The 26,020-nt window shown below is 49.6% G+C and overlaps 1 protein-coding gene and 1 pseudogene across 1 annotated transcript in view; both read right to left on the minus strand.

Moving 5' to 3' along the window:
* Positions 1 to 26,020, minus strand: part of Mkp3 (Mitogen-activated protein kinase phosphatase 3) — an 82,057-nt gene that overhangs the window by 22,157 nt on the left and 33,880 nt on the right. The window lies entirely within an intron of this gene.
* Positions 1,306 to 1,746, minus strand: LOC142771462 ((3R)-3-hydroxyacyl-CoA dehydrogenase pseudogene; annotated as a pseudogene).

The raw sequence follows: 26,020 nt of genomic DNA on the forward strand, positions 1-26,020 counted from the left end.
TGTGGGGTTTTATTTACAAACCCGCGACATTTTTATGAGAGACGCCGCAAGTACAAAGCTCCAGAAATATCGACCGCCTAGGGTTCTTTAAACACACACTGAAATGGCACAATACACGACCATTTGGCCTCCACCAAAGTTTGATCTCCACGACCGGGATCGAACCTTCGAATAATCAGCTGAGCAGCTTAGCCACTGATGCCCCGCGGTAGACTTGAACATGAATTCGAGAGGCTTGACGATCCATCTTACGTGTGGACGCGAAGCCGAGCTCCGGCTTACGACAAGACGCGGAGTTCGACAACGCGAACTCTGCGCGAGCAAGCGTCGGCCGCGGGTATGGGCGCGAGACACTTTATTTCGCACGCAATCACCCACTTGATCTCCCAGCGAAACCCGCTGCACTGGCGGCCGGAAATCGCACAACGCGAGACAGGAGAGAGACAAAGAAAAAATAGTGCGACACAGCAACGCGAGAACTCTTCGTGGTCCCGCACCGTGACGTAACGAGCGCAGGACAAGTGGGGCCGAATCCAATTACGAGCGACTTACGAAAGCAGCTGCTCCATGCAGATGATGGGAGATATTGGCTGCGCCTATGCGAGCACAATCGAGCACTTTCGAAGCCGCCACGCGCGTTTGCGTGGCTGTCAAGTGGTGGGGCCGCGCATGAGGACGTTTCCGCCAAACTCAGTCAAGCCACCCGACAGAGCCGTCAATACGAGTGAGTCCTAAACGAAATATATATATATATGTGACGCTATGAAGAATGGGCGACGTGGCCTGGCTCATACCCCATGTTTATTCTGTTCTCCACTTCTTCCTTCTCTGCTTCTACCAACATTGCTACCTTCATACGTCACATGATTCCCCCTCCCCCCGAAAGAAGGCATGAGTTACAGCTTACAAACAAGAAAAAGTAAACAAGGAGTGGCTTGGAAGTCACCAATGTCAAAATAACAAGGTGGTCTCACAAAATTTAAAATGCACGTGTTGTCTTCTTCGTCGCTAAGACGTGAGGGGAGAGTGTGGCAGTCCGGTGATATCAATGAGAGATCTGGCGGGCGAGTCTGATGGTTGCGTCCTGGATAACACAAGAATGCTTTGGAGGTGGAGACTGATGAAATAGCTGGCATTATTGCGAGGAGTGGACGCTGTTTGAAAGCGTTGCAGTAGATCGGTCTTCGGCGTCGCTGTCTTTGCTGCGTGTGTGCTCGTTGTCGTAAACTAATGGGATGGTGTCTGAATCCTTGCGTGGTGGAACTGGTGACTTCTTGTCTTGTTCGGTGTTTCCTGAGGTTTCGATAGAAGGACTTGCCGTCGTGACTGGGTATCCAAAAAAAGTCCTTCATGGCACGATTCCGCCGGTAACATCAAGTGAAGCTCCGCTCACGTAGGAACTGTTCGGGGAGCAGAGGAACAGGATGACCTCGGCCACTTCCTCCGGCTTACCCGCTCTGCGCAGAGGCGTGAGTGCCACTAGCGTTCTCTGAACCTCTTGTGGCAGCACGCCGATCATCGGTGTCTCGATCAACGACGGCACCACTACGTTGCAGCGGATGCCGTGCGGTGCCAGATCTTGAGCCACCGCCTTGGTCAAAGCCGCGACAGCCCCCTTGGATGCATTGTACGCCGCCATGCCGGCAAGTCCAACGACGCCCGCGAGGCTCGATAAGTTCACGATGGCTCCATCCCTGACGCCGGAGGCGATCATGGACCGTGCGACGGCTCTTGACGTTACAAACGTGCCATGTGACGCTATGATGAATGGGCGACGTGGCCTGGCTTATACCCCATGTTTATTCTGTTCTCCACTTCTTCCTTCTCTGCTTCTACCAACATTGCTACCTTCATACGTCACATATATATATATATATATATATATATATATATATATATATATATATATATATATATATATATATATATATATATATATATATATATATATATATATATATATATATTTCTTGGGTGAGTCCAAGAGAGCTCAAGTAATCTTCGGGAACAAGCGCACTCTCTTTCTTTCTTCCTTTCGAGTAAACTTCTTTTTTTCAAAACATATGCACAGTAACAAAAAAGTTTGTAAAAAGCTTGCAACCACGAGCAAAATGTTAGTAACAGCAGCTTTTACTAACCTTCCTGGGCCATTACTAACCTTTTACTACCCAGGTTAGCAAACGCTTGAAGGCTGCAACAGTTACTACGCTTTGCGCACTGTTAAAAACTTTTCATAATGCACGTATTCAATGAACTTGATAAACAAACTTTGGAGGTTAGTACTATGAGCGTCTAACAACCTTTTTAGTAGCACGGGGATGCATTCAAGTTCATGGACGCAATATATGTAAGCTTATTACCCAATCTCATGTTTTGTATATCAGGCCGTGTTGAGGCGGTATTATGCAAAATAGACATAACTAATTGCTTTTCTTAATATGCTTGATTAATAGTCCTACATTAAGTTACCTCACTCATCTAAAAATTGCATCTTTTACAAATAAAGGCACCTAACTTAAATCATACAGCATAGCCACCCACTGGCACCAGCTGCATTCCCTAAAGTTGAGGCTATAAATACTCCTGGAACCGCCTAGGATCTGTACTTCTCGCGTGGACTTGAATAGGTGTGCTGTGCTCCTTCACGAGATTATGTGCGCAATTACTCAGTGATATATCGAAATGTTGAGGCTCGCGAATACGACCGTTGTAAAACAGGTGATTTGTGAGGCAAAATGATCGCGTACAGTACAATATTTGTTTTGCTAGCAACCGTTACTACCTGCATTAGTAACAAATACTGTACCTGCGTAAGTAACGGTGGAGGTAGTAACGGTTACTAGCCTCCCTGTTACTCACTTTACTTACTAACCAGTTAGTAACATATGTGGCAAGTACTTAGTAAACCAACTTAGTAAGTACTACATTTTTTTTTAAAGAGTATATAGCTAGTCTGAAGGAATCACGCCTAAAACTGGCAGCACACCAGTTTTGAAGAAATACGACTTTCTTTTCCTACAGCACATCTCCGTCGATAGCCGTGCGGACACACGTCGCATGGCGGCGCTTGTATCACATGTGTTGGCACTGGGGTTTAGGAACAGAGAGGGCAAAATAGATTTTAAGCTGGTGGAATTAACTAGAAGGAGGTTATCTAATTGGGGGCTAAAATCAAGGCACGAGTGAAAATTAAGCCATTCACTGCAAAGTACCAGTCCTCAACCTCACTATCTAAAGGGCAAGAAAGATAAATCTAGTTTTTGGCACACTAAGTATTACGGTTTGGTGGCGCTAGCCACCGCCCGATCTAAAGGGTACAGCCATATATATCCATTCATCCTTGGGGCGAGTGAACGGCGGAGGAACACGCCAAGACTCAAGGAGGAAAAAAAGAAGAAAAGTGGAGCGCATTTTACCAAGGCGCATAATTTCACACCCCGTCTGAGAGGCGAGTCGATGAAAACCGTGAGAAAGCTGCAGGAAGCAGTTCGGTTACGACATGCACGAGGCCGCATACATGCAACATTCATGAAGCGCACATGCGTTTACATGCGCACGCAGAATCCGTGGAGGCAGCTGGCGTAACTTCGGTGTGGTGCGAAAGCGCTCGCATAACCCGGCCCCGTTCACAGATACCGCGCATGCAAACAGCAGCCCCAGCAACCACACACCGATATGCATGCACGCACGAACACGCCCAGAAGCAATGTTTCGAGTATTATACGAATCGGAAAAAAAGGCAGCACGGCAGCGCTACGATGCAACCAGGAAACGGCAGCAACTCGCACACTGAAAGTCGACACGCCCGCACAGACTTGGGAAAAAAAAAAAGGGTTTCGCGAGAGACCGGGAATTGTAACACGAGCTTGAAAATCAGGTGTTCCCGGAATCGTCTCCTCTCGGAAGCAAAGACTTAGCGATGCATCGCATCCATGGCTCACACCTCCGGCTTTAGTTCCAACTCGACGGGATGAAGGGCCTTGAACTGCACAGTGGAACCAATACTGGACCGAACCACAAACTACCTCGTATTACTGGACGAAACACTGTGGTCGAAAAAGAAGGCAATCAACAGAAAAAAAAAGATGAAGCCGCCTCCATGATACGAAACGTTCGAGAACAAGTCAGCATAAGCGCATAGCTTCCACCAAATGAACCAATGCTACTTGTTCTCAAAGCTGTTCATTTAATGGTTCCATAAACGCCGCATTATAAGCCATTAGCTAGGGTTAGGTTAGGTGAAGCCACTTTAGCTGTGCCTTCATACAAAGCAGGTAACTCAAACGCCTTTCGCAAGCTGCCCGGCTCACATGAGACTGCTCTACGTCGCCGATTTCTTAAACTTTTTCCCCTTAATTAAATTCGTAATCATGCTTGTGGTGCCCTGCAGTTTAAGGGGGAAAACAACAACCGCAAAAAAAGAAAAGGCGGCACAAAGTAATGCGCAAACGTATCCGGGTATGTTTTCTTTTTCGTATTCCGTTTTCGATCACTGAATTCCTCTGCCCTCTTACCTTTTTTCTCGTATAGCATAAGGTTGTTCACAATTGAAATAAAGTAGTTGTTAGCGCACTACTCTGTGCCGTCTCTGGTTTTTCTCTTTACCCTACAGCACAAGCATAAAGACGTACCAAAAAGCCCCCAATGCCACCTTATTAAGTTCGTAAGCAACGCAGTCATGACTGCTATCCTTTTCGGGCGCCACCCGGCGCAGTCACCAGTATGGAAATTTGACCACGAATAAAACGCACCGTGTTTCAGAATCGGCAGCCAGACTTTAAGACATCCCCGAGGTCGGCAGCAATATGTTGCTGCAATCCTGACGTCAATCCGGTCCTTACGGAGATATGGGAAAGGCCGCATTTCACACGGCAACGTGGGCTGAATATACATATATGCCGTCTACACCCCTCTCCCCCGCCCCGCGAGCTTCTCGCTAGTCCCAACCCCCTTGCTGAACTGAATGTGCGGCTGGGGTGAGTTTGAGACAGCTTGAGGGCCGAGTAAACGTGTTCAGAGCATGGAGCATCGGTGGCGACGTCAACATCTGGCGGCTGCCCGTCGTGATGCCTGAACTTCACTCGTGAGGAGAACGTGGACCACAATCCTCGGCACCTTCTAAATGCGACTGAGCCAGAAATTCGTGGGGCACCGTTCCCAGGGCCGCAACAATAAAGGGGGCAGTTGAGGTCAGGACGGTAGTTAATGTGTGGCACATTGGGCCCATGCCTCCCCCCCCCCTTTCCAAATTTTTTTTTTCGCCACGGCATAGAAAGCGAAAAATTACTATTTCAAGGGGGCGCCCCTTCCAAAAATCAAGTAGGCGTCCTTTCCCTCCCGAAAGAAATTTGTGGCTGCGCGCCTGGATGAGGTGGTTATGAGAACCCCGTGTAGTTAATCCTTTTTATAAGATGTCGATAAGGGAAAGGACAGTTCGATAAGAGTGCAGTGGATTTATTTCGACTCTTTGCAGGCACTAAGGAAGGCACTTCCGAACATGAGAAGGAAAACATCTGAGCGGCTGTCCATACGTCCTTACTCGGCCGCTCTTTCTTTTCGACTGTCTGCTCCGCCACCGCTTGTCTCCCCGGAGCACCCCTTTTCGCCCCACAGGCGCCTCGCCTTCCGCGAAGGGACCCACTGAAGCAACGTAACAATTTGTTGCCGATTCACCGTCAACGAAACTTCGTCATCCTCATAACATTTGGCGTGATGCTATAGTATTTACACGCCTTCACATCGACTCCCAGTTTCCGAAGTTAGCTACTGCGCCCGTACCTCCCCGTTCCCTCAGAGTATTTCTCGGCGCGGCCCTGACCGTCTACGCGTCTCGTTTCTGGCTTAAACAACGCCTTCTCCGCCTCCTCTTCCGGCTCGCCTCTGGGGCGCGGCCCCGATGCAAGCGCCCACGCTCCATCCTCGTCGTCAAAGGGAGTCAACGTCCTCCGGCCAGCGGCGCGAGACAAGCGAGAGCGACCTTGCCTCGACGACGACGGCAGTGCGAGAAACGCGCGTATCGACAGGGGGCCCCCCAAGGCAGGAGAGGTCGCTCCAAGGTCATCGTCGCTTACGCCGAACCCCACGGCAGCAGAGGCTTGCATAAGAACGCCCCCCTCACGACGAGCTGCAGCGGAAGCGACGAGCGCTAAGGCACACAACATCGTCGAGTGTGGTACATACTCAACCGCCGGGGCGCCTCAAGAGAAAGGAGGAGGGAAAAGCAGGCCGGTTTCCTCGCCAGGGTGTGGCCGCAGCCCCTCGCAGACGGGCCTCTCGAAAGCCATGCGTGCACGCACCAGCTCGAGACAGCCCCGGTGATGCGTAGCAGACGACGGAGATTTCCACAATAAAATTTCACTTAGCCCCGCACGACTGCGAGACATACACGCCGGACGGCCGCCGGCATTCGGCCTTTTTATTTCTTGAACACAGCTGCAAACAAGGAGAAAAAGCCGAGCCGAAATCTCAAATGCGCTTGCCATGAAAACGCAGGGCTAACAATCGCGTCATTTCTTTCCCTCGCGAATGCCGTAGCTGGAAGTGTCGGAATTGTGTAATCAACCTGCCCGTTAGAAAACAACACCTTAAATCGATATTGCCACTCTTTAAAAAATCCAAGTGAGCAGCCATCCTATGAATGCGACCTTTCTTTTATGTGGTCGTGTTTTTGACGCTATCTCAATGATTGGTATGAGGGAAGCAACACTGAATATTGTGATATCACGCGTCTCAAAGCTACACAGTGTTGTGGAAATTCATCGGAGACAAAGAAGTACAACTGCGTCAGGGATCACCCCCACAGAAGAAACAGGCAGCGTTGCGCGCCCATCGCCTACGATTTGTTCAAGAATTTTAGCAAGCTACGGAAATACGGTACGCAAATGAGGTAAGGCACAGTACGGTAGCGTTTTTCCTTTGCCGCTCGCTATGATTTAGCCACTCCCCGTGCCAGTGACAGTGCGTAACCCGCACGACAGGTGCGTCGTCAAGGATGCGCACGCTGACGGGCAAGAATGACGCGTAACAGCGCCACAGGAACTTTTGAAAAAAATCTTTTGCTTTTGTTGTGTTGGGGTGCCTTCAGCGGCGAGAGGTCTGCAACCGGGAAAGGAGGGGCAGTACGGTAATACCATACTGCATTTAAGCAACTTGCTAAAGGCCCCAACCCTCTAAAAAATGGTATCACTGGGTTACGAGAGCGAGAGGACCACTTTCTTACCAACCCCGACGATCCGAACGAAACGCTTTGTGCCGTGGAAGAGAAAACCACCCACACATACCGCTATCACGAGATGGCCCAACGACCGTGACGGTGGTGTAATAAGGGGCTTCACAATGCCGACGCACGCGGCAGAAGAGAAGATAGGCCGGAGAAGGGAGGGCGTCGTTCTGAGGGGTTACCTTGACGGGACTGCGTGTGCCGCGTCCAAGGGCTTCAAAATTACTCCATTAGCGGACTTCCGGTGGAGCTGTCCGGGACACGAAACCCGAGGGATTCTTTCTCATTTCGCCATCGCTGCTGCCAGGCAATTAGCCTTTCGCTTCAGCAAAGACTCGAGTGCTGCCCTGGCGACATGAAAGGCCGATCGTAGCTGTGGCCTATAGGCTACGTCGGACGTGCAACGGGCAACTTTAGAACACTCTAGTTGAGGAGTCTCGAACTCGTGCGTCTGCTTGAGTATCGGCTCTATTCACGGCTAGCGCGGGCGCCCCAATTAAGCCGTGTCGTCGCTCTTTCGTTAAAGGACCCAAAGTGCTTGCATGCATGTCGATATCTTGACTGAAGCTCCCATTGAACAGTTTCAACGCGTCCAGTATTAACGAAGGCGCTTCCAGAATACCGGATTGATAATGATGATTACGGTGCCATGGCCGTACTCTTCGAGATCGGCTCCTTTCACAAGGTGGCGGGACAGAGAAAGGACGCGGGGGCCACCAACTTCAAGGCTTGTTTGAAGAACGTTCTTGCCGCCAAGCAAACAACAACAACAAAAAGCTTTGAGAGGGGCATAATATGCACTATGACACTGCTGCTAATGTTTTACACCAGCAGAGAAGCAGCACACTCGCGGTTACTGCGCGACGGACCGCTGACACGCCGCAAGGTCTCATGCTGGTAGCGCTTGACTGCTGACACGAAGCTCACGGGATCCCATCGCGGTCGCATTTCAGTGGAGGCTCGGAGCGCGTTTACATTTAGGTGCACGTCAATGAACCTATAGGCTGCTTCATATGCCCCCCACTAAGGCGTCTCTCATAATAATATCGTGGTTTTGACACGTGAAACTTCAACAATTATTACTAAAGTGGACGAGAACACCGACGATTAACAAAACAAAACGAACCACGAAATAAAATGCTTTTTGTTTTCGTTCTACGAAACGCCACAGATGTCCCTGCCAGCTGCGCTACTGTCGTCAACAGATCACTGTACACTATGCGAATGAAGGCGTAGCTAAGAACAGAATCATCGGCTCATAAAGGGCAGCTGCTCGCATCCCGCCCAATTAACGCCACTAAGTGCGTCTGGTGCGGAGTCTCTCACAGCTTCGGCCGAATCGAGTGCACAGCCGCCGCACATTGCGATGGTATACGCAAGCTACGGAGCAGATCTTGACAGCACATAATGGGGCGCGTACAAACGACGACAGGTGATTACACAAGGCTTGGGCTTACACGGGGGCTTCAAAAGAGCCGAGCCCCAAGCAGAAAGACAAAGTCGCGAAGCAGTCAACGCACTCTTTCTGTCCACAGTCAGGTGCGTCGGCAGCACCTGCGTCGGCGGGCGCCACGCATCGGTGCGCTGCGGCCGCAGGCAGCGGCGGCGTGTAAGCTGTGGCGCTCGCTTTCGCAGGCTTGCGAATACGGCAACAAAGAAATAGCGAGGTTCGAAAATCTGCGCAATAATACTCCCATGCACGCAGTGTCTTTGAAGCCGGTGCCCCAGGCTAAGAAAGATACATTCGCAGCAGGACGAGGCATGCGTCCGTTGCAACGAAAACCTGGCAACGCAAGACTCGGTGCATTGCAATGGACTGTCGGGGCATCAAGGCGAAACATGCCTTTTGAAAGACGGTCGCGGGTTCGATCCCCGCATTCGGGTGGATGAGAAATGGCTCGTGTACTGCGCGATGTCAGTGCGCGTTAAAAAGGACACCACATTGTCAAAATTGCCGGAATTTTCCACTACGGCGTCTCTCATAATCATATCGTGGTTTTGGGGATTTTGCTGTCTTTCCAGATGTCAGATTTGAACACCGGCGTCAGCACGACTGACACGAAGCAAAAATACTCGATCAAGTCATCGTGACATCGCATGATGACGTCACCAAATCGCATCCTAGATTGGAGACAGCGAAGAACCACCGTGAGGCGCTGGCGGAGGGGGCGAGGTGTAGGACCAATAGACTTTGTTTACTTATGAAGCAGCGCACGGAGACAAGCACAAAAGGAACGATAGGGACACCGTTTCGTGAGTAAACATCAACTATCGCCAACTCGCCCAATTTTCAACGTTACTGATCGGTAGACCTGTTCCGTGCTTGTAAACAGGCGCGGTCCACATACTAAAGCACCTGCAGCGACGTCGCGGGCTCTTCCCAGCCCTAGACGCCGCTACAAGCTCCTCAGTGTGTCGACAGCGCCTACCTCCGTTACAAGCATGGGACAGGCCTATACATCGATTAGGAAGAAAACAACATGGTTTTGACCTTCGATTTTCCGCCTGAAAGAATGGCAAGAGGCTTCGAGCTAATAAAAGCAGAGATCTGATATAACCTGTTATTACGGTAGACATGGATGACATGGCTATTTTCGAACTCAATCAGTGTGCACCAAGGCCTCCGAAGACGAAGAGACTGAAGTGAAAGCGCCGTCGCCGCTCCCAGGCTACGAGCGCGAGACACGATCAGCGCGTCACTATACGTGCCAACGAGCAAAATAAGGGAACACCGCAAGAGGGACGAGCGGCATATGGTCGGAGAGGGTGCTGAAGGGAGGAGAAGAATGCGTATGCGCGGCTCATGGCGAGGGAAGAAGGCGTGTCACGGAGGAAGCAGGAACGATGCTTTGAAGGGCCACAAGAGAAGACACGACGATGGTGACGATCATATCCACCACGCAGTGGCAGGCGCTAGTGGTATATACACGAGACTTAAAAATGACAGAACGACGAGAAATTGATACTGGCATAAACGTCGGACAGCGGAAAAGAACTCTAACACACACCCATAAAAACGTTCACTGGAATAACAAACTAAACTTTGATCCACACAGCGAATTTCAGGCTGCTTTACAGGGGCAATCGTAGGCCTAGCATGGTCTGATAATTGTTAATAATTATAGGTATGGCTTCGACGAACATCCTTTCAACCCGATAGCACGTTTAGGGTAGAAGCAGACAAGCAGGCAATGCTCGTCTTCGATGTAAATGTCATCGACGACTATCGACAAAGTGAACGTTCAAGTGTTCCATAGCGAGTCTTCAAGGTAAACCGAAATTACGCCTGATGTGTTAGAATAGAGGTGCAGAAGAATGGAATGCGCCTTTCACGTAGAAGTCTCGCTGAAAAAAAAAAAAAAGATTGTCGTATTCGCTTATCATTCTACCCAGTTAACTTCCCCGTCGACATGCACAACTTCGACATACAAAAACTAAAAAAATTACCCTCTCTATATTCTGAAAGAGAGCAATTAATACGTGAATTATTGGACACAACTAATGAAACGTAAAGAGCGCCATGCTCACACCGTTGTTCGCGGTTAAAGGGCATTTCCGCTCGGCATTCAAAAATGAAAAGAAGGGAAAAAAAGATGGTAGCACCTCTAGCAAATTTACCTATTTTAGGGCACGCCAGCGGTCGACGTCATGCCACTGAGTTCACGGTGAGGGGTGATGCGAGTATAAAACTCCATCTAGAGAACGCGTCAAGACCACAACACAAAACGAAGAAGTATGGGGCACGCCTGTAAGAGGAAATAAAGAAAGAGCAGCAGGGTGGCACGTGATCACGAGGAAGAAGCGGCGGAGGAACCATGCGGCAAAGAAGATACGCCACGGAAAAAGAATTACAGCAAAATAAGAGAGAAGAGGAACATGACAAAGAGAAGGGTGCGTAAACAGAACGCATGGTGGCAGATTAAGGAAAATGCGCGGAGGTCACGCGAAACACTCCCCCCCCCCCTTCCCCTTTATAACTAACACGGCAGCAGCGCGGGGGAGCTTATACATAGAAGACGAAGGAAAGCGTTAGGGGGAGGCGGGGGGTTGATTCTGTAAGGGGGATGCGGGGGTGATCTCGTGCTTCATGACATGATGGAGAGACGGAGGGCCGTAATCGGTGAAGGAAATAATCAGAACAAAAATAAGCGATCGTGGGGCGAGGAGATGCGCGGTTAGGAAGCCAGCGGGCACGCACCCGAAAGAGGCAAAGGGGCGCGAGAGGAGAAAGTGGAGTAATGGAGGGGGGGATGAACGACGGCGACAGGAACCATTGAAGAAGCAGGAGAAGAGCGAGGTGAAAGAAAGACAGCAGGAGACGAGACCGTGGGAAAACGAGTGCGCGGCCGAGCGACTCACTTCGCACCAGCTCCCCCCGCCCGTTCCCCTTCCTTCGAAAGGCCCTCGGGCTGCGACGCCGTCTCCCGCAGCAGAAGGCGCGGCGCAGAATGTGCAGTCTTCCGGCTTTCTTCGAACCGAGAGGGCAGGATGCGGGTACCGTGAGCTGCCCGGAGTGGACGAGCTCCGATTTGCACGATCCGCCGCGGTTATGTATCTCTTGGGACACCACTACATTCAGTATGTTTATTTATTCATTTAGATACTTACAGCGCTCGATGCACATTATTGTAGCGGAGAAAACAAACATAAGCGAAGAAGTTAATGGTAGTGAAATATACCGCCGTATACCCCGCCAGAAGCATCACATGTAAAGCCATTTCTGCTCACGTAAACTTCAATACTGACACCGCTGCCGATTATGATGATGATGATCGTATCATTACCACCTATACCAGAAGCGACATAATAGCACCAATTGAAAGTGGTTGTGTTTCGTATTGTCGCCCAGTTACCTTAAGTTCATACCTACTGGCTCATATTCACGAAAGGAGCTTGACCACACCGTTTAATATAAAAGAAGACGAGTGCAAATAGCCTAGTGCACAGAAGACAGGTTACACAACGATGACCTTTCTACATTTTTTGGGGTGGGGGGGGGGGAGCCTTTGTTTTTTTAGTCCCACACCGTCCCACCAGCCATGCGGAGAATACCACGATGCTACAAAATATCATCAGTGAGAGCGACACAGCTGATACTTACGCAATCATCGTATGAAGGAAAGAATATTTTTCCTGCCTCCTCGATGATTTCGCGTATGGTGTGATGTTTACGTTTTGCGACAATGCTACAAAGGGAGTATCTTGGTCTACACCCACACGTGTAGGAAATGTTGAAAGAACATTTGTACAACGTTGATCGGTCAAAGCAATGGTGACTCTGTGCTCACAACTGCACCAAGATGCTCAGATTATAGCATTGTCGCAAAACGCAAAGATCACACCATACGCGAAATCATCGAGGAGGCAGGAAAAATATTTATTTCTTCATACGATGATTGTGTAAGTATCAGCTGTGTCGCTCTCACCGATAGGGAAAAGATTCATTTAGCTGTGTTGGCGTGATAATACCTTGTAGCATGGTTGTGTTTACCACGTGGCTGGTGCGACAGTGTGTGATTGTATCAAAGCGATGGATGGCATTTCATAAAATAAATAAGTCGTTGGAGGTTCAGCGCTCCGTCTCCTGCTCTTTGGGTGATTTGCACTCGTAATCATGTACCAACACGCCCAATCCTAAAGTCTTTTAAATGAAGCAATTCTTAAACAATACACACTTAAAAAAAGAAAAAAAAGAGAAGTGAAAGAAAGTGAATCTTGGCTGCTGATTGCGTTGCAACTGCATAGAGCGAGCTGTTGACAGCTCAGCCAGGCCTCCATAACGGGATGCAGAGAGCTGTGCCTCATCCGTATCACTCACACACGGCTGGCCAGTGGTGAACTTGCGGGGCAGATGATTAGTGGACGGCGAGAAAAAGAGACCAAGGAGGACATCTGGGCGCGTTGGTACTCCATGATTAAGAACGGTAAGAGCGCACGGAAAACGAGGGCACAAAAGAGGCACGCACACACACGCACAGACAGTGCTACTTTCAACGGTTTTATTTTGAAATTTCAAAGCTACAAAGGGCCAAAAGTTATTTGTGCAAAGTTTTAACTTTTTCTGGCACTGTAGGTAGCCTTGAAATCGCAAAATAAAGCCGTTGAAAGTAGCACAACGTGTGTGTGCGTGCCTCCTCTGTGTCCTCGTTCTCAGTGCGATTTTACCGTTCTTAAACAGAAAAAGAGACGACGGTGCACCGCACTGGGACGATACTTGAGAGTGGGCGGATTCCAACGAGGCCATCGTTATCACCACCGCCCCGCTCTGTAAGCACCACGAAATGGGAAGCAAGCTCCTCGATACGTCACTGCTTCCCTCAAGAGACGCCCACGCTGTCGCGGTGAAGGTGCGCCGCTTTCGCAGCAGGCGATCCTTTTTTCATTTTTAATGTGTTCCCCACATGTGAATGATTCCATCGCCTGCCTGCGTCATCTGTGTTTCGCCCCGCGTAAAGAAGGGTTATTTCCAGCGCTTGCCGGAAAAATGACGTCGGGGCGGCCGACTTTCTTCCACGAATTGTTGGGTGGCAAAAGACAACCAGATCCGGCCGGAAAGTTGCCCATCTAAGAACCGCTTCATGGGAAGTATACTCTCGGCTAGAAGGCTGCTAACTTGAAGGTTTCGTTTCGACTAATCGGCACTCATTAATTACTCCCTTTTCTACTTTCCACCATTCCGTTAGTAATATACTACTAATATCAGGGTGGCGGGTTATTTTGCCTGAGCTTCTTTTTCTTCAGTCCATCACTGTGAAAACATTCACATACACAGATTACGCTCCTGGCACAGGCGGAACAAGTACAGGAGTCGGTCGGTGCTACAAACAAACAGAATGGAAGGACATTCGTTATAGAAAGAACACCGAAAAGGCTACGCTCGAGAGTTACAAGACATATCCACAAGTATCATGTGTTGACCTCACAACACGACATGGCTTCCGTGGAGTGCCTCCCGTTTGCTCAGATTTTGTAACATACTCAGTAAGTTCCTAAACTATATATATTGTGCTGTACGGTTCTCGATCTCTTTTTGTTCCATGTTTCAAATGAATATTTGAGTACCAGCGACCCGTATATATATTATATATATATAAGAAATGTTGCGTTTAAACACAGCCAGTATTGCGAGTTCCCGGACACCGGAGCTAACAATTGCACACGATATGGCAGACCAGTCTGTATCAGATCCTGTCTGCCTTCGTTGCACTGTCAACAGCATATATTCACGTGCCTTCATTTCAAGGAACTCTCAAATTGTGATTTCTACAGCTGGTACAAGAAGACCACGCTCAGAGAAATCGGTCAGGACGCCCACGACCACTTCACGCTCATGAATTCGAGACAGCCATCGGTGAAATAGTCGTTTTTTTTTTTTTTTTTGCAAAAACACGGCTCTCGAAGAAGCCAATAAGCGGGCAGACGCCGTCCCACTCTAATAACCTCAATTAAGGGGAGACGCTCCTCGAAAGCACTTTTTTTTTGTTATTCAACTTAGAGCTTCAGAAATTGGACCACTGATGCAGTTTTTCCTCCTGATTCCAAATCTGTAATCAGTTTTTACATAAGTGCAATAGTTGGGGAGTTGTGTTTCAAGTAATGGTGAAACTTGATAAGTTTTCCGGGAACTTTCGCGCATACTAAATGTTCATGCAGAGAGTTGTTCAATGGCTCCTTTTGCTCCCTATTAGCCATAGAGTGCCGATATCTAGCTAGAAATTGTGCTCCAACTTTGAAACTATGAAAAAAACATCTGTGTAGCAAACTACCCTTTTTTTTCCACTCGACCACCATTAAATTTATTAATAGATATTTACAGCTGATAGGTTGTGCTGATTCAAGTAGATATCGGCACCCTACGCACTCTCCTCAATGTGTGTGCCAAATTTCGTCGTCGTATGACCATTCTAAGTGCCCGAAACACTTCCCGCAAAAAATGCAAATTGGCCAAAATTGCGAAATGAGAAAAACGCGTTTGAAAGTTTGAAAGTCTGTATTTACAAAAATGAAAAACGCAGTAGCACGAAACTTGTGCTGAACACATACACACATGTCCAGAGGGAATATCAGTTGTCTAAAACTCTCCAGCACCGTAGGTTTTCCCTTCCCGGCTGGTGCGGCAGGACTCTTCCACCCGGGCCCTCTTGGCTGCACTGCGACGGTGTGCCCTCGCCTCAGCGGTCTGACGCACATTCATCTTGTGCATGCGCATGCTGTCTCGGCGGTCGCTGAGGGTAACCAGGGCCTCCGAAGGAAGCACCCCAAGCTCTTCCAGCACCTTTTCAAAGCTCGCGTGGCCCCGGTTGAACCACAGGACTGCAATGGCTGTGGCTGTTTCCACAGCAGTCCGGGAAGCAAACCGGGTCTTTGGACACAGCAGCCATATTTTGCTGTTCAGGGACTCGGCCGCGTTCTGTGTCTTGCCGTGGAGGCACCGGGCAAGCAGCTTCGCATCTGTGAGACGCTTGTAGATTGGGAGGACTGCCAAACCCTGGGCCTTGGTCAGGAGGGGGGTGTGGCACGGTGCAGGCTGGCCCTGCGCCTCAGCACGTCGGTGCTTGCACCACGAGTCTGGGCCTGCAGGACAGAACTTGTGACTTCCAGCACCGTCTGTTGAGCACGAGTGCAAACATGAGGCCCATATGGCAGTGTACATCTTGTGGACATTTCCCCGATTGTTCACAATGGCCACCTGAAAGTAAGTTTGAAGCTTCTGGATGGTGGTCTCCTTCAGCTTCTCCCCTCGTGGAAGTGGCGTTGGCAGCTTCCGCAGGCCGGTGCCCAGACGTTTCGCCACGTGGTTGGTGCACTCCTCTTTTTCAATTGGAGTGTCAGGGTACACGTTGGCATCACAGACCCCGTTGTAGGCCTTGCTGTCTCCATCGCTTAGGAAGATGGTGAACCGCAGGGGTGTCTCATAGTCCACAGTCCTCTGCCAAATGCGCACTGCAGCTTCGGCCTCCATGGCATGCGAAGAACAGTCGCAATTCTTCTCACAAACGGGATGATGAAACGCCTGCCATGTTTCTTCATCGCCTCCCATGTCGTTATGCAAACTGCACGCCAGGCAGAAGTTGGAAAGCACTTCATAGTCCAGGCACAAACCAGTGTCCAAGGACACTACAGTTCCCACACCATTGTGGCTTTTGTGGCCTCTTTTTTGCCATGTGCCGTCAAACATGACTGGCACGTCACTGTTACCAGCCACCTCTTTGGTGACGCTGCGTGCCCTTTGCATGTTTTCACAGACAGCCTTCACTGCCGCACTGTGAATCTTTTTGCCGATAGCATGGAAGGTCTTATGGTGCATAGGGTTTGGCAATCCAACTACTGCACAAAATCGTGAAAGTTGCTCATGCCCGATACCGACGGCACGCGCTGCAAGCACCACTTTCAGGTTCACGGCAAAGGCGTCACGCGAACTCCCGCTGTCGTAGCTTCTGCTTGCACCGCGGCCGCCATCTGACGCGACCCGCTTCGACGAGTACGCGGACGAAAGGATGCTCTCCGAGCACTCCGCATTCTCGCAGTGTAGCTCCAGAAACGCCGAAAGGCCTTTCCGCTTTTTATTCGGTGCCCGAACTGCGAGTTTACTCTCGTGACAAACGGGGCATGCCGCGCCTGCGACGACGGCCGTCAATGCACCCAACTCGCACAGCACTACGCTTTCGGCACGATCGGCATTCGGCCTGACGTCGTTTTCGAATAACGCGATCTTTTTCTGCGATGCACTCACAAAATTCACTGCAGCGTTGATCTCGTCGTCGCAGTTGCCATGGTCGACGTTGCCGTGGTCGATGTTAGGCCTACCGGCCGCTGGCCCGTCGCGGACATTTTCGTTGGCGGTGGCTTTCTTGTACGTCCTCCGCCGCTTCCCTCTGAACTTGTTCTTACTTCTGTATTTCCGATGGTCGGCAACGGCCTTTTTCGGGCTTGCCATCGCACGAAAACAGCGAAAAATAACTCCGGAAAACAGTGAAGCGAACTACGGCAAGAAAACACGGGTGCTGTCAGCCAATGGCGGCCCTGCGTTAGTGGCGCGCGGTTTGAAACGGCGGGAAAAGACTGTTTTTGTTGCTTTTTTTTTAGATTTTTCGTGAACGTACGAGACTTCAAGAACCGGGATCGTGGAGAGTAAGGACAACTCTACACGAGCCAGCGGCCGCAATATGGCGGACAGCTCTCTTCGCGGCCCCGCGAGCACGCGAACAGCAGCCCGTTTTGTGTAAATTTCGTGATGCCGCGCGTCACTGCCGCTCACTCAGACGCGTTTTTCACTGACTTCTGATGCTTATTTCGCTGTGATATTTTCAGATGTCAAAATATAATGTATAAAGATGATAAAGCAACAAAAAACAGAAAAGGTGAAATTTGGAAAAAAAACGCGACTTTTCGACCCGCGTCTCCCCTTAAGGCGCGCTCCCGGACTGCACGGCTTCGAAAACAGGAAGGACGCGCCAGCTGCGGCCGTCGGGAAGCGGCGACACCTGCGATTTCCACGTAAATCTCAAGCTGTAGTCCCGTATATGAAAAAGAGCCGGCCTCAGCTACACGCCTCGCCTTCGAATGCTCGCATCAACGTTGCGAGATGCTGTATCTCTTCCTTCTTACCCTCTGGTCGTTCTTTTGAAGAGGCTGACCAAAGAAGAGGGCGAGAGAAAATCCGCCGGGAGGTAGCACGAGGCGGTGCGCCGCCACTCCTCGTTTCTCTAAACAACGTGGCCGGTTCGCGTTCCCTGCCGTCCGCGCACTCGCGTCCGAAACGGCACGCACCACAACGGGGAGGTGGCTGGCAGCCCACTTCCGGTCGGACGCCGGAAGTTGCAAGCCCACGGCGAGACGCCACATAGAGCTGGCGAGGGCGGAGGTCTGCAGGCTCTCACGCAATTATCTATACCTCCATGTGGCGAGAAAAACAAAGAAAGCAAAAGAAAAAAAGATAGCCGCACCCATTGATGCCCACAACAATTAAAAGGGAAATTTTTTTTCATAAAGTGCGCAAGAAAAATCAAGTATGAAAGATCGCGTTGCTCAATGGAATAAAGCTCAATCAAATCCACCTGACGAAAAAACTTACCTTGGAGCGGAGTGGAATAACTTTTAAATTAATGTTGACAGAAATATTATGTACGCGTGCACATTACTTGAGCGGCACCTCTGAATCAGCCACACGCGGCGGGGTGTTATGCGCAAGACAATTGTTTTATTTAAGCATCAAGGTTTTTTTCTCTATGCAAGACAGGTTTTTTCTCTATGCAACACACCAAAACAAGGCACTGACGCCTACGAAGTGCTGCCAAGAAAAAACGCGGCAGAGTTCGTTGCTGAGCTAGATCCTTGTTCAGATCGGACTGAGGAAGAACATCGAAGGAAAGGCTTAATTGAGTAAAGATGTTGAGTAAAGCCAGTTATATACATATATAAAACGTTGGAGAAAATGTAGTATAGTACAGTGCTAGTCCATGCATACGGCAGTGAAGAAAACCTACTTGTTCGGCGTAAGGAAGCAAGGAAGGAGAAGACCAATAAGAAAGAAGGCAGGGAAGTTAACCAAACACATCCCCGGTTTGGTACACTACACTGGGGGAAGGGGGGTATACAGAGGAGAGAGTGAGAGAGGTCCATAATTTGGCGTAAGCTTCCAAAAAATGTTCCAGAAGAAGACGCGTCACGCGAGGAGTCGCTTAAAGCTGCTCCAGACACATACAGCAGCCAATTTTACCTTCCTTCAATAAAGGGCGCTTATAGAACGACATTACGACGATCGCCGGCCACACAGGGCTCTGGAACTCAAAACAATAAGCGGCGTCGTTGCGTATCAGCTCTTGCACGATGAGGTGCCTCAGAACCCATCGGACGACGGAATTTTTTCGTAGAACATTTACGAAGAAAGACAACAGCCTCGAAATTGAAATAAGTCAGAAAATAAAAAAAGAAAATGCAGCTGGCTTTCTGGACGAGATTAAATATAAATAGGCTGCCCGAATCTTCACATGGAGAACGTTCACGCAGCAGTCGTGCTTTTCAATAGCCAATTTACGTAAACTCGCCAGCGCGCCCGATCAAACTATCACCAAAGGGAGAGAGAGAGAGAGAGATAAGAAAAGGAAAAACAATGGAGTGGTACAGAATAAGAAGAACGGGGAATGTTGGGAAGAGTCAACAAGGCAACGCCACCGAGGCCTAGCCAGCCGGCTCTCTCTGTTGCTCGCTGGGCGCCGCGTCTTGTGAGAAGTTCTTCAAACCGAAATAGCAGCGGGTAGAGAGACAGGACGGTTCCGGAGTGTACTCCTAGAGACTCGATGCGTGGAGGACAGAAAGAAGAAAAACATGCGTACGTCCGTCAAACAACATCGAGGAGAAAAGAAAGAAAGAGACGCAGACACTCAGTGTGCGATAGGGGGAGGAGTTGCCTCACGGGGGCGCCAGTGTGCCTTGCTATCTTTCCGCAAGCTCTTCCGCTCCGCCCACGAGCACTCCGCACCCACGGTCTACTCCGGAGAGCGCGGCTGATTAGCTCTCTCGACACCTTCGACGACGCCACAAGCCCCCAATTTCAGCGGCCGACACTCTCAGGACCACCCACGCGCACTCGAGGTTAGAACGAGCGTTGGGAGAATAAAAAATGAGAGGGGGAGGCAAAAAAAAAAAAAAGAACGGCAGGGAAAGAGGACAGCACTCAGGCATTCGCATTTCGGCAGTATCTGAAGCGGCGAAAGCATACTGGACAAGTGAGGGGGGAACTCGTTTGAACGGTTCGGGAATCCTACGCCGAAACTGCTTTCTGAACCCCGCCATTATGCCATTACTGTTTTTCTCTCTCTGCTCCTATATTATTATAGTAACATGGCTAAACTCATGCGGCAGCCTTTCCACGTCTTGTCTACGTAGCCTATTCCACAAATATTGTTCGAAGTGCGGTCACTCAATAAATATCAGGGGATTATCAGTAACTTCGATTGTTACTGCATTTTTTTTTTGAGGAGAAAGGGGGGTGCGCAATAGGGTGCTGAATGCCTCTCTGTGAGATTGGGGGAGGAGGGGGGGGGGGTATGAAATAGGTTTAAGATAGGCGTTCATATGGTGTTGCAGTTTACGATTATGACCTGTTCTATGCATTGTGTGTTGCACAAACCAATCCTACAACGTATTCGAGTTCACAAATATTTTCCACCGCACGCGCGCATGAATTACTAGAAAAACCAGCTGAATCATCAGGCAAATTCACCTCATAATCAGCCAATCCCCTCCTTTGGGTACGAGCCATTTGCACAGGAAACAACAACAGTAAGCAGCACTTGAGCTTTATCTCTCTTCCCGATAAAACGCTCCAGTAACCTTGTTCGCGTAACAAGTACCCCTGTACGTCTTAATCCGGCAGCTGTAGCGCGCTGACACACGCTGCTTCTAAAGGTCGCGGAGAATAACGCCATGCAGACGACTTAACGAAGGAGTGACACAGAAATCGGCTCAGAGGGACGATTAGGCGGCACAAAAGCCGCCGTAAAGGTAGGAATTGTACAAAGAAACGAGGCGAAAAAAAAAAAAAAAGCTCGAACGCCCCCGCCGCCATTTGTCCTCACTGAAGAGGCGAGCGAAGGAAAAACCGAAAAGCAGCGGTGCGGGGAAGTTGCTCGACGAATGAGCGCGACGCGTGGGCGGAAGAACGAGTTATGGCGGGAACTTAATGAAGATTCGCCCCCACGCAAGTTACACTGCAGGCTTTGTAGCTGGAAGCTTGGCGGGCCGCGCGCTCGAGAATCGGCAGCGTGGGAGAGCCTTCGCAGACGCATAGCGTCTAACCAACAACTCCTAGAAAGTTGGTCTGACACGCGCGAATGCAATAGAGAGCATGCAAATGGGCCGCACGTGCTGGGACTTCACGATGCCAATGCTCGACACAAAAAGGAGCAGCAATGGCAGAACAAGAGCCACTAAGGTTGAATAATTTTATTACGCAGTATAATAATATCTCAAGCTTTAATTCTTAAACCCACGGTATGATTATGAAAGACGCCGTAGTGAAGGGCTCCGGAAATTTCCAACATTCGGAGTTTTTACAGCAAAAGTTCCAATGAGATCATAACACGGATCACGAGCGGCCCCGTAGTTGTCCGCCGCCGCAGGTGTCCGTAACCAGTATCACAAGAAGTTAAAAAAAACTCAGTAAATAAAAAAAAAACACCAAAGACACAATGGGATTGGAACCCGGGTACGCTGCTTGCCAGCTCAGTATTGTACCACTGAGCCACGGCGCTGTTTGAAACTCATTTGCCGATTTGCCTTAGGCAGGCTTGATGCCGAGAAAGAAATCGCGATAATATGAGTAATAAAGCACTTTAGAACATCAGAGGAACAACCAGGCACCACACAATGCGATTTGCGTAACGAGTGGGTCGTCCGATGCTCCAACCCAGAAGAAAACTTGTCCTTGATCACCTATTAGTTCTGGCGCATACCCACTTCTGGCATAATTCTTCATCGTCGACAGCGACTGCATAAACAAATTGCACACAATTCCTAGGAAGTGTTTAGCGGATACCACGCTTCTCCTAAGAATAACGAAGGTCAGCATGGTGAATGGTGGGTTACTACACAAAAATTATAATTATTTATAATGCAGTGGGTATACTCAGCAAGAGTGCTTGTAGCAGTTAGTCAATGAGTGTTTAGAGAAGGCTCTCAAAGGCCGCTCTTCTAGCTTTCGCTGTGACAGTGCTGCACCTTGCGCGCAGGCCGGGCGTTTTTTTTTTTTTTTTTTTTTTAAACCTGCGCCGACATGGCACAGTACCCGGGCCTCTACCATTCCTCCCCCAGAAATGCAACCGCCGCGGCCGGGATCCCACCTCGGAGGAACTATTATTACTCCGCACTTTGACCACTTGTTTTGGCAAGCCTGTTCCATTCACTTACGGTTATTAAAATCATTTCGTGCAGTTGCTTGCGCAATTATGTACTGAGGAAATGCAATACTGTTTTGCTGTTTCTGCTTTCATTCGTTCTGGGGCTCATCCCTCGTAGAAGCGGAATTCTCCGAGGGCGGTAAATTTCGTGAAGAACACCATGTGCGTCCGCCTACCTTGCCGCCCAAGGGCCGCATTAAAAATCACGCGCCAGCAGTCTGAGTAGCACCCCCGCAGTTTTCCGCCGCGAAAAAACAAAAAAACTCCCAAGCTAACGCCGTAAAACGCAGTGTAAGGCTCGGAGTCGGATGAAAATATGAAAGGGGGGGGGGGGGAGGTAAAAGGCGCGTCGCGATCCTACGCACTCGTCCCACGACTGGCTGCGTGCGTGGCGGTGAAAGCGAACCACCACCGCCTCCGCACGGCCTCGTTTCGTTTCATGTTACTCAAACTGTCCGGCGGCTGCACTCGAAGAACATACACCCACACGACACTGTGAATGACGAGAAGCTGCGGCGAGAGAGTGTGTGTAGAAGGAGGCAGGGAGGGGACGACATATTTAGCAGCGCCCACGCAGAGTATCTTCGAAACAGCGCTTCATCGAAACAAGACGTGCGGACGCCGATACCAAAGAAAAGCGCCACAGGTTCTCTCTTGAATTTGCACGTGCAGCAAAGCCGATGTCTTTTCTAGCGCCTTTTCTCCACAAGCATTGTGTAAGGACGTCCGATGACTTGACAACAAATAACAACTGGCGCCGAACGCAATGCCATCACTTCATCGACCGCACTTGATCTCATATAGCACTGGCGAGCTAAAGTTTTGAGTTGACCAACTCGTCGCAAATGTTGATTTACAAAGCTTTCAGTAATCGCTTATCCTCGTTAGCATCGACTGCTGTCGACTATCCACTGTTACAAAGCAAACATTTTCCGTTAATTCGAACTCACTCCGACCGAATTCAGTTTTAGGAATCTGCAGCAACAATATTTTATTTCTCGGACAGGAGTGAGAGAAATGCTAGTCAGCCTGCCCGTTTTATTCATCTGTATGTACATGTACTGTTGGTTTTTCGTTCTGCATTCCCCATGGCATGCACTCCGCCTCAAGGGATGCTCGGAGCGACTGTCGCGGGGCTGTTATCCAAGTGGCACAGGCGCGTTTAGGGAAGCCGCTGAATTGTAGGACCTGCTACACGTGCAGAAAAGAGATCGTGGGCGTATTCCAACGTGACACCTTTGAACACAAAGTCAAATTAAATGGGATGTTTGTTTTCCACCACATACATAGTGCTTAAAGGAGGACGACGACAAAAAAAAAAAAAAAGCCTATAAGCGGCTTGACTAGCCCAACAGCCCAGCGTATTGTTTGGCGTGCGGCGGTAAGCAAAGAAAAACAATCTATTGAAAAGCGACGACATATGATTAGCGCAGAATGAAATATGTAATAGCCTAAAAAGCAGAAATACAAAAATACAATGCCAAAATCAACAAAACTAATGTTCCTCTAGAAACATCCGTCGCAGTTTTGCTGGGAAACCACCAGGCAAATACAAATGAATTAACTAAAATTATTACTTCAATTGGGTATACACTCTTTTTCATAATCGACAAGAGCTCTTTCCTGTGCTCCATATTCGCCCTACAAATGGCGGTACCTGTCTTGCTTCAGGTGGAGCCGAGGTCTTAGTTTCACGTGCTCGGGTTGGTCTATTATGCCTGTCAAAAGAGCCGAGTGTGCATCTTGCACGTCATATGCGAAGCAGAGTACGCTTCAACAAGCTGTAAGTGGCTAACCGCCATTAGTTGGGCAAATAGCAAAGCAGCGAGGCCATCCTCACGATCACGAAAAGGATTTACATTGGATGTAACGAAACACTTGCCAAGTCTAAAAGGGAAGGAGTTCTTTGAGGGGTTTCTTGTCTGTGGCCGACATAACCACTGAAACCAACGAGACAATCGGGTCAAAGTAGTAAGCCTGCAGCAACACGGCATATTGTTGTTTCTGACAACAGCATCATGGTTTCTACCGCAACTGACGGGAGCTAAAACGGACTAAAACAGTTTTTCCTTCGCTGGGATCCGAACCCACAACCTCCGAATCACGCTCCCGATGCTCAGCCAATTGAGCTGCGATTCAGCCTCCCCGCTCGTCCATTTTTCCTGGCTCTTTTATGCAAGTTTCATCCCTGTGGGTGTTGGCCAGCGCTAGCGCGGCTAGTATGGAAAACTTTTTTCGCCAGGAGGGGTCACGTGACTAATGTTTATCGAGCAGACGTACACATAGAGAAAGTACTGCACTTTCGAAGAGTACCCATGTGACACCTTCTTTCGCGCTACGCAAACACGTGGACAATTCTCATTCCGACATATATACTTCCTCAAAGATTTCACTCAAAAGCCGGAGGGCTGCAGCTACCGCTTCGCGATACACAAAGCGCACGACGACGACAAGAAAGAAAGAAATGTTGGCGAGGAGGCACGTTTCGCAGGTGCCCATCTCACAGGCGCAGCGTCCGGCTGTGCGCGTTGCACGAGGATCGCACAATGATGGAGAGAGAGGCATATACGTGACTGGCGTTCGTATGTGTACGCGAGGCCTCGCATCTGTCGCCGTGCGCGTACCCACGCGGGCGGCTCATTCATTACGCACGCGCACTTTTCCCGACGGCGCAGCAGCAGACGCTCGCGCAAGAAGGCTTCCGCGTCAGGTGGCCATTATGTACTTTCGCTCCATGGCCGACTCGCGTTATGTGTACAGCACAGCGCGCATCCGAGGCCCTCGTAGGCATCCAAGTTGGCCGAGGCGAGGTGCGAAGAACAGGTCACTTCAACGGAGTCACGAATGAATCCGCCATGTTCTCCCTTCGCATGTCACATTTTACCCGTTCGCCAATTATCAGTGTTATCACACACGATACCCGTATGCGCAGCAAGCAAAACACGCGCCTCGCAAGCACCAGGGTCCGCTTTCCCAAAATATTTTGTCACACGAGCTTCGACAAGATGAGGATAAACTTTCGGCCAATGCTGGCAATATTATAGACGCGCAGCTATCTTTTTCTCTACTTGATTTGCAGTACACTTACATTATTCGTCTCTGCACTAAAGCCGGTCCTGGCGTGCCTCCGTCATCGGCGCACCTTCGAGAAAGCGACGGTGTGACATTGTGTTCTGTGATGATGGCATAGCCACGTCACAAATTTAGTCAATATGTGACGTCATCACATTTCGCGTCACTCGTGTTGACGTTCGCAGCACCGCGAGTATGCACAAGTGTGCTACGGCTATCGCTTGCGAGCAGACGACACTTATTTGTCTGCAAGCTGGACCGTCTCCACAATAGCATGCACTCACCTCTGTAAGCTTTCCTTCGGCTTGTGTAATCTTAACATCCCAACTTAGTGCATAGAACTCTCGCACGTGGCGCAACACAGGCTACGGAGCTATAGAAGCGCCAGAAACGCGCTCCTCGCGGTTCATAGCCATCCACGTGCACGCCTTATTAAGGTTATTCATCGGCTCATTTGTTAAATTTGCAGAGGCGGAGATGTCCGTCGGTCGTAGTGGGAAGATGTAAATAAGCCGGCCCACAAAGCGGCCTTGGCGGCAGGCAAGCAATCTAATCGTTTCAGCTCGTACGGGGGTAGCAGCAGCGGGCCTTTCAATGATACGGCGCGCGCATTGAATCTCGCCTTCTGCGTCCGTGCAGGCCGGAAGCGTGACCACCGGCTTACGAAACGGTCTCTGTTGTGGACGCGGGCCAACATGCCATGTATGTAGGTATACCATTCTTTAGTCTGTCTTTCGCGTGGACACGCCAGACCGAGATACGGCGCGCCCTCTTGAATAAAGAAAAATAAACGACACAGAAGAAACAGTTGTTTGGAAGTTGTAAAAGA

This window comes from Rhipicephalus microplus, chromosome 9 (genome assembly GCF_043290135.1).
Source record: "Rhipicephalus microplus isolate Deutch F79 chromosome 9, USDA_Rmic, whole genome shotgun sequence".
NCBI classification, from domain to species: domain Eukaryota; kingdom Metazoa; phylum Arthropoda; class Arachnida; order Ixodida; family Ixodidae; genus Rhipicephalus; species Rhipicephalus microplus.